At 42.3% G+C, this 10,085-nt stretch overlaps 1 long non-coding RNA gene across 1 annotated transcript; it reads right to left on the reverse strand.

The window, feature by feature from the left end:
• Window positions 1-8,891: 8,891 nt before the first annotated feature.
• Window positions 8,892-9,895, reverse strand: LOC123522772. The gene is made up of 2 exons (XR_006680995.1): window positions 9,852-9,895; window positions 8,892-9,104 (listed from the first exon to the last, which is right to left on the reverse strand). It is a non-coding gene; the product is annotated as an uncharacterized LOC123522772 (long non-coding RNA).
• Between the last annotated feature and the right edge of the window lie 190 nt (window positions 9,896-10,085).

A 10,085-nucleotide genomic window follows, 5' to 3' on the forward strand; every position in this document is an offset into this window, starting at 1 on the left:
GGTATGCCTCCAGAGTCCACCCTTCTTTACCCCTTCTGTCTTTCCATTCTTTCCACACCACTTTACATCGATGTTGACTTTGATAATTCACTGCAGTGGCTACACAGAACTCGCAAACAATACTCGCAGTTAAGGGGGTCTATTGGGGAAGGAAATAAACTAGGGTTATTCTCTTCCTAAACCTGTATTGTTAAGGCCAATTGGGGATCAATGCCCTTTTCTCTTGAGTTTGGAAACTTGTGAACTTGCTAGGCTAAATGTTGTTAGGGGGCATAGAGTCAGATCCAACTCACAGTGACCCTATTGTGTTAGTCTGGGTGGACTAGAGAAACAAATCCATGGACACCATATGTGTATAAGAGTTTTATATAAAGGGTAATTGTACATTAATAAAGCTTCCCAGCCCAGTCCAGTCGAGGCCCATAAGTCTGTACTAGCCCATATATCCGATACCAATCCATGAAGTCCTCTTCAGACTCACGAAACTCATGCAATGACACTGAATGCAGGATGACCACAGGCCAGTGGGTAGAAAGTTTTTTGATTCAGTGGCGGTTTAAGCATCTCAGCACTGACAGGGGTCTCCGAGTGGCTTCTGCAGCACCCAGGGCTGCATCAGGGTAGGTCCATGTGGCTTCTGCTCAGGAATGTCTCACCGGGAGTCAGCCTTTGTCAGTAGAGTGTCTCACAGGGAGTGAGTCAAGAAAGAGGTGTACTCTGCCTCCAAGGAGGAAAAACAGGAATTCTCAGGAGTAGGTAGGTCATGTCCACACAGGCTTCAATGGCTATGATCTGATTGAAAGACTAGACTCCACCCTTCAGTCCTAAGCCTCTCAAGTCCCAGTTTGACACCAGATTATGTAACTACCATACCTACGTATAACAGGGTGAAACACTGCCCACTCCTTGAGCTGTCCTTACAATTCTTCTAATGTCTGAGCCCATCGATGCTACTACTGTATCAATCTGTCTTGTCAAAGCTCTTTTTCATTGCCCCACTACTTTAACAAGTATAATTTCCTTCTTCAGGGGACATCTTTGGACAATGTGTTAATCCGGGTTGACTAGAGGAATAAATCCAGAGATACTCAAGTTTGTATAAGAAAGATTCTTACCAGAGGTTCAAGTAGAAAACAAATGTTTTGAAAATGATGATGGCAACAAATGTACTTGACACAAAAAAATGCTTCACACAATGGCTGTATGAATGGATTGTGATAAGAGTTGTATGGGCCCCCAATAAAATGATTTTTTTTAAAATCTTGATATCAAAGACTAATTGTATGTTAAGAAAATGTCCCAACCCTATCCAGATCAAGTCTATGCGTCTACTACTAACCTATATGTCTATTAATCCATAAATGCTTTTCCAGACTCACGCAGCACAAGCAATGATGCCAAATGCAGGAAGATCATGGGCCAGTGCAGATCCAATGCCAGTGGAAGTATCTCAGCACTCGTGCGGTTGCCACATGGTTCCTCCAGCTCTCTGAGTGTGGCTTCTCAGCAGGAAGGTGAAGCAGAGAAAGAGAGAGAGGTCCATCTCTTCTGATGGCAGAATCAAGAGAGAGGAAGTTCCCAGAATCCTTATGAGAAAGCCACACCCACAAGGAGGCATCATCAAACTATGACCCGATTGACAGGCTAGACTCCTGTCCTATACTTATTTATCACATTGACATGAAATTCTATAACTGCCACAGACAACATGTCCAAAGTACATGAGACAAACTCTCACCATCCTTGCCTCTCAGGAGCATTCTGGCAGTACCTGGACACATGGTACTTTCAATATTCTTCACCAGCACCATAACTCAAATGCATCGATTCTACTTAGGTCTTCCTGATTCAATGTCAAACTTTCACATGCACATGAGAGGACTGAAAATGCCATGGCTCGGACCAGGTGGACCATAGTCCTCAAAATAGTAACATTCTTGGTTTTCAACACTTTAAATAGGTCGTGTGCAGCCGATTTACACAATGCAGCGCATCATTTGATCTCTTCTGCTTCCATGAGCATTAGTTCTGGATCCAAGCAAGATGAAATTCTTGACAGCTTTAGTCTCTTCTCCATTTATCATGATGTTACTGGTCCAGTTGTGAGGATTTGGGTCTTCCTTACGTTGAGTTGTAATCTATACTGAAGGCTGCAATCCTTGATCTTCATCAACAGATGCTTCAAGTCCTCCTCACTTTCAGCAAGCAGGTTACGCACATGCATCTTGCACGTTGTTAACAAACCTTCCTCCAATCCTGGTGCCACATTCTTCATATAATCCAATTTTTCTGATGATTTGCTCAGCATACAGATTGAATAAGAATGGTCAGAGGATGCAACCCTGACACACCTTTCCTGATTTTAAATCATGCAGTATTCCCTTGTTCAGTTCATACAACCATGTACAGATTCCACTTGAACACAATGTAGTATTCTAAGATTCCCCTTCTTCTCAAGGCTATCCATAATTTGTTACAGTCCACACAGAAGAATGCCTTAACAACGTCAATAAAACACAAGGAAACATCTTTCTGGTGTTCTCTTTTTTCAGCCAAGCTGACATCTGCAATGACATCCTTAGTTCCACGTCCTCTTCTGAATCCAGCCTGAACCTCTGGCTGCGCCCTGTCAATATCCTGCTGCAACAGTTGTTGGATGATCTTTAGCAAAATTTTACTTGCATGTGATATTGTTCTATAGCTTGAGCATTCTGTGGGGTCACCTTTCTTTGGAATGGGTACAAATATGGATTTCATGCAGACAGCTAGCCAACTGGTTGTGGTGAGCTAAACAGAACGGGTACTTGTAGTTCACATCTAAGGGAGAGATTTTACTGCCCATTCCCTCCCCTTTTCCAGCAGATAAAGACCAGAAGCAACAATTAACAGACACTACCTATTATTTACAAATATTGGTGGAAAGAAATATTAAGATGAATATTATTAAACATAAAATTCGATCTAGTTCCTTCTATTTTGTAGGCAATTTCAAACCTGATATGAGTCACATGTTTACAGTTAACTCTCTGGAAGTCCAAATAGACTCTTTTAAGCCCTTTCCTCAGATCAGTCAATAGTCTTTAAAACCTGAAGCTAATGACAGATTAACTCATTATCCAAGATTTCCGGGGGGGGGGGGGGGCTGAGGGGGAGAGAGTCCTGCACTAGTTCCTTTAATACAGTGGTTCTCAACCTTCCTAATGCTGTGACCCTTTCATACAGTTCCTCATGTTGTGGTGATCCCCCAACCATAACATTATTTTTGTTGGTACTTCATAACTAATTTTGCTACTGTGATGAATCGGGTGACCCTTGTGAAAGGGCCACAGGTTGAGAACCACTGCTTTAATAACTCAGTTTTTAAAGGTCAGGAACTAGAGGGTGAGGATTTGTCCAAATTTTAAGGGCCATTAATGTCATTGGCAAAGAATGTTTAAAGTACGCTGTACTGCAAGAAGAAAAAACAGCTTTGTCTTGGAAGAAGTACAGACAGAATGCTCCTTAGAAGTGAGGATGGTGAGATTTTGACCTACGTACTTGAGACATCAAGAAAGAACAACCCTTGGAAAGGACATATCCTTGGTGAATTAGCAGGTCAGTGAAAATGGACGATGAGCTGACACACTGGCTAAAACAATGGGCTCAAATACAGCAATGACCCTAAGTTTGGCAGAGTAGGCAGTGTTCTGTCTTGGACATAGGGTCCCTGAGTTGCAGCTGACTCAAGGGCACCTAACATAAGTGTCATTGTCGTTCCTCCATACCCAGTGATGCCGAATCCCTATTTGCTACGTTCTCCGGTATTTGAAGAAGCCACTTCTCAGTAGACCATAAGAAATGACTATGCACGTACGGCTGTTAAGGCTGCGACTGAGTTCATTGACCAGGTCAGCAATAGAGAAACCAAAAAAAAAAAAATCCTGCAATCAAGGAGAACGATAAACAGAAGTGGAGAAGATCTAAATCAAATTAGCAAATTTAACTATCTGGGGATCCCTGGTTGTGTAGTGGTTACACGTTGGGCTGCTAACCGCAAGGTAAGAAGCTCAAAACCACCAGTCACCCTGAGGGAGAACAATAAGCGTGACCGTCTCAGAAGCCCACAGGGCAGGCCTGCTCTGTCCTATAGGGCAGCTGTGGGTCAGACTTGACTTGATTTCAGTGAATTTAGTTTTGGTCTGAGGAACTCTGACAAAATTATGTAGCGAGCAAGAAGCCCATTTAAGTATTTTCTATTCTTCAAAGACTTCATTGATCTTATCATCAGCCCTCAGGAATGACTGACAGAACAAATAGAAAGTTTCAAATACGCCGACAAATCTAACAGAACATGGGTTTGACCATTGGAACTTCTAAAGCTAAGATACACCCCTTCTGAACCTCATGAATTAAACCTTTCTGGAGAAAAATATAATGAACCTTAAGATTATCTTTTGGAAGGTCAACCATTGGCTTTGATGTGCTACAAGGAAATTTGCTAAAATAATGTTAAATGTTGCTTTTTATTCATACCCAAGAAAATGATATGAACATAAAAATGTATGCAGACGCTCTTTTCAAAAATTTTAGAGTATTTTGATACTGATTAAATGAATCCCCAATGCACCCTTGGTTAAAATAAAATACCTCCTCCTCTACCACTTTCACCATCTCACAGTGAGCAAGGTGAATAAAATTTTGGTGGTATTTTACCATTTCCCTTTTTTACTTTGCCAGTTATATGACTGATTTTTGGATATACCACCATAACCCTGAGGCTCTCCAGAGAAGTTCTGAGCCTCTGTTCTTATCTGTACTATTACCTTGTACCTCCTTCAAAAGTTAACCACTCAGGTGTAGACAAACTCACTTTGGGGAGTTATCTTTGGGCATTCTAGGCAAAAACATCCCAACAGTTCCTTGCTTTAATTTACCTGAAACATAGAGAACTCAATTCTATGAAGTAAAGGCCATAACATTTTGTTTAGTGATTATACGAATTATCTTACCTCAGTGCCATAGAGCCTCTTCCAACTCAGAATGACCCTGTGTGGGGTTTTAAGACTATGAATATTTCTAGCATTCCAGTAGTACCACCAGGACACAATCCCTCAATGAGTTCAGCCAGAGGAAGAGCTGCCTCTTTAAAGTAGTGTTGACCTTAATGACATGGATGGGGCAAATCTTAAAACCAAATACAAGTAAAAATTTGCAGAAAACAATTCAAAATTATGTAATAGTATACTGACAGGGAACTTCCAGAAATCCAAGCCTCATTTAGAAGAGAACATGGAATAAGGGATATCTTTGCTGACATAAGATGAATCTTGACGGAAAGCAGAGAATAGAGTACAGGTGTTTGCTTGTGTTTTATCGACTATGCAACGATATTTGATTGTGTGGATTGTAACAAACTATGGATGAAATTTTAGTTATCCTGATTCCCCAATGTTACATAGAAATTACTATAGAAACTCTATGGACAATATAGATCCTTATTAATAATGTAATCCTTGCATTTCAGATTCATTTTAGTAGATCAGCTTTTTGTAATTATTACTACTGATGACTCTTGGTTGTTACATATTAATTTTTTCCATATTCAATGATAATTAAAAATTACTATATTTTGTCCCACCCCCACTAGAGTATATATATTTTTGGTCTGGTGGCTCTGAATTTGTTGGTTTACATGGTCAACATCTTCCTAATAATATGGTCACTTGGGTCTCTAACTGAGTGAATGAATGGAGACTATCGGGACAGTTCTCTAGCGGTACTCTTGAAGTTCCTTCCCATGAGCACAGTGCCCAAGCAGCTACCATTGGACCAATGGCGTTCACTGTTTCTACATCACTGAAAGAACCTTCACCTTTTCTGAAACTCTTTTAGTCAGTCAACCTGCTTGGGGGACGATCTCTTAGAAACCTTCTGTGTTAGTCTGGGTTGACTAGAGAAGCACATTCATAGATACTCATATGTGGATAGGAAAGAGCTTTATATATTAAGGAAACATCCCAGCCCAGTCCAAATCAAGTCCTTAAGTCCGATATTCGCCCAGATGTCTGATACCAATCTATAAATTCCTCTTCAGACTCACGCAACACATGCGATGATGTCGGCTGCAGAAAGATCATAGGCCAATGGGTAGAAAGTCTTGTGGATCCAGTGGTGGTGGAAGCATCTCAGTGCTGGCAGGGGTCTCTACGTGGCTTCTTCAGCTCCAGGGCTCTAGTGTTAACTCCATGTGTCTTCTCAACAGGAATGTCTCGTAGGGAGTGTGCCTGTGTCCTGCCTCCAGTGAGCTATTTATTTCCTCAGTGCCTCCAATTGAGGTCATCAAGCTGTGACCTGATTGACAGGCTAAACTTCACCCCTTCACTCTTAAGTCTCAAATTGACATCAGATTATATAGCTACCACACGTTCACTCCATTATTTTGAGTGCCTGTATTAGAAACCTCAATATGAAATGTATCTATACCTCTGGTAAAATTGCCAATGAGGTTGCTGAGGGCATAGATACTTGACGACATCAATAAACCCTCAATATGAAATAGCCACCATGTCCCGTTGCTCATGGGTGAACAACACTAGAATTCTTGAACAAGATAGTTATAAAATTGGTCTCCAGACCTCCTGATTACATGTTGTAAAACCAAATGAATTGTCCAATTCATGTACTAAGGTCTTAGCTCGAAGAGATGAAAGAGAGTCTTGCTGTCCTACTAGTAATCATATTGCTAATGATGATAGGTAAACCTGTAATGATATGCATAAAGAAATATGCTCTGGGTTCTGTTTCTTAAGTACAAAAACGCATGCACATGGACACCATACATTTGCCCACCTTTCTTTATTCAGAACAGATGTCAAACCACCAACCACTTGATACTGATGCATGAACCATGCAGAAGCCTCTGGCTTGCCTTGGCCACTGTTACCCTTTGGGGTCCACTGTATCAAGCAAAGGCTAAACTATCTCCAAAAGTGGCAATGGACAGTAGAGCTGACCCTGTGGGTTTACAACTGTCAATCTTCACGGAAGTAGAAAGGCTCATCTGCTCCTGTGGAGAATCTGGTGTTTTCAAACTGCTGGCCTTGCACTTAGCAGCCTGAGTGTAACCCACTATGCCACCAGGCCCCCTTGGGGCTAAGTATAAAAAAAAAAAAAACACTAAACAAACTAACTGCCCTCGAGTCAATGCCAACTCATAGCAACCCTATAGACAGGGCAGAACTGCCCCTGTGAGTTTCCAAGACTGTAACTCTTTACAGGAGTAGAAAGTCCCGTCTCTCATGGAGTGGGGCAGATGGTAGTGTCCAGCTGCAGACCTTGCACTTAATTTGCATAAAGCACTGTGCCACCAGGCTCCTTAGAGACGAATGACAGACAGAGGAAATCACCACAAAGCCGTGATTAGTGTCCGATCAATTAATTCCAGTGAAAAGTGGGAGTACAGGAGCAAAGAAAAGGCCAAACAAATATGATCAGAAAAATCAATCATCCAGATGAGGAAGACCATCAACACGAAGCCACAGTGGTGTCCAAAGGCTTCATAGACAAGTGGCTACTGAAACTGGAAATTTTAAAAAAGGAAATTGTCACGAAATCACATCTGGAGGCTGATCAATGAATCACAGCTGCAGACATAATGACAGAAGCTTGAAAGGGACCGTACTCAGTAAACATACACTATTGCAGATTAGGAAATTTTACAGACTTGGTTCTGAGGCCCTCTGACAATCTAGGTTGGGATGCAACTGATAACCATTCCTTCCTAGCACCCCAATTTTCATCAAGGGAAAGTCCAGGGAAGCTGCTGAGAGTGAGACTGTCCCTCCTAGGGTCGGCCAAGGGAAGCTACAGGGAACACTCTTTACCTAAAGGCAAAGCTTTTTTTACATTGGCAGTCAATGAACAGAAAGAAATCCACCCAGAAGGAAACACATCAGCCAGTGTGATCCAAGGATTGTAAATAATAAAATTGAAGACCAGCAGAGGGAGTTGTATTAGACTTTAAATTCTGAGCACCCGGTTTGCAGAAGGCTAGGAATGACAGTGAAAGCTCAAAACCCATTTGCAGAATCCTCCTATGGATTAAGCCTCCACTGAACTCTCTTGGACTTCTGGCAAGGGATGTGAACAGTTTTGTCCTCAGACAGGAAAATGGATTACTGCAGATACAGTTAGCTTAAAGTTTAATATCTTACCATTTGTTTTCCCTTTTAACTCATTTTAACTTGTCTGGTTTTCATTGTTTTCTGCTTTCTTGTGGATTGAAGTTTATCTGTGTTTTATTTTGTTATTGTTGGGTGTGGGTTGTATGGTTTTCTTTATATGAAGTCTAGGATAGGTAAATCTCCAGAGACAGTAACTAGAATAGAGCCTTTAGATTATAATAGGGAAACGTGAGGGGCAATGGGTCACTAGTAACAATGGATACAAGAATGAAGAAAATGATCTATAATCAATTGTGCTAATGAGTGCACAACTCTTAATATATTTAAACCATTGAGCTGTTTCTTACATGAAGCATACTTCAGTAAGGTGGTTAAGAAAAACAACTCAATGAATGCTGAGTCTATGTGGAGACTCAAAACGGATTTAGGGCTCCCACTAACTATAAACTGTTGCCTTCTGCAAAGCTGATGCTCCCAATTTAAGCCCTGGTACATGACTGAGACAGTTACCAAGTGGGGAACACCCCTTCTTGGGGTCCCCTGCAGACTCAAAAGATCCTTGCCTGTCCTTGGGAAAAATACACAGATTATGAAAGTAAGGGGTTTTTTTGCTAGCAAGAGTCAGTGACAATTGCTTCTAGGAAAATTAAACTGCTTCCCCAAAAGAAGTGAGGAAGAAGTTTTTATAGGAAAGTTGAGAACAAAGAAATCATACATACTCATAAAATATCTGGGGGCAGTTACACATATTTATAAAAGGGGCCATGCACAATTCATAAGGAGCTGGGCTAGGTCTTGATTTGGAAGTGGGTCCAGTAGCACAGTAGGATGTACTTGGGATGACTACTGGTCTCTTGACACGAGTTCCATCATTCCGAGGTAGCTTTGGGACAAGGTCATGTTTCTCGTGCACATCTGAAGTCAGGTTCTGGTCAGCTGTCTCTGAAGGGCAGAGAGAGAGAGGGAGAGAGAGAATGTGTATGTGTGTGTGTGTGTGTGTAGGGGTCGAGAGTCAGTTGTCTTATCATCTACTTGCTCCTGAAAGAAACATCTGTCTCCTGGGAACATAGCAGCTTCTTGCCCAGGTGAGTGTAATCATTTGGGGTATAGTGGAAATTGTTTTTGAAGCAATTTATCTGTGCAGATGGGCTTCCGTTTAAACGAGGGCACTTTCTACTCCCAGTTTACTCACTGCCCCTCACCTGTCTCAAGACCCACCTTATTGATCAATAATCTGCACTTCTCATTTTTTAAGCCAAAAGTACCTTTTAGAGAACATTCCGTTTCCTCATTGCCATGATCTAGATCTGCTTTCTGTCTATCTATCTATCTATCTATCTATGTATCTATCTATCATCTATCTATCTATCATCTATCTAGGTATCATCTATCTAGGTATCATCTATCTAGGTATATCTTCAAATGAACTATTAATCTGCAGCGACTCTGCTGCAGTGACACAGCACTTTGTGTTTTGTGCCAGGACAAGCGTACTAACTACTCCCAACCTGAGATAGGGTCGCCTGCCGCCAGAACTGACTGCAGGGCAGGGATGACTTGTCATTCTGTGGAATCAGCTGGTCTCGTGCCCAGCGCACGCTAGCAGATCCATCACTCACGTGGCTGCCTTTGTCTTGACTTAACAAAACTCTCTCCTAATTGAGTCTAAGTCTGCGACCATATACTCACTGAACAAAACCTAGGCTTTTCACTGCAGAGGCGGTGCGAACAAGGCTGGCCGGGCCCCAGGCGCGGGGGGAACCACGGAGCCCCGCCGCTGTACGCCCGGAACCCCTCCTCCGCGCACCGGCCGGGCCCGGAACCGGAAGCGGAAGGGTACGTCCCCTCACAGGGTCCGCCGAGGCGCTGGGTCCCGTTTCTGCCGGGCGGTGGGCTTGGTCCGCTGCGGCAGCGTCACGTTGC

Source organism: Echinops telfairi, unplaced genomic scaffold (assembly GCF_000313985.2).
Source record: "Echinops telfairi isolate 266 unplaced genomic scaffold, ASM31398v2 ScPeMD7_7459;HRSCAF=8497, whole genome shotgun sequence".
NCBI classification, from domain to species: Eukaryota; Metazoa; Chordata; class Mammalia; order Afrosoricida; family Tenrecidae; genus Echinops; species Echinops telfairi.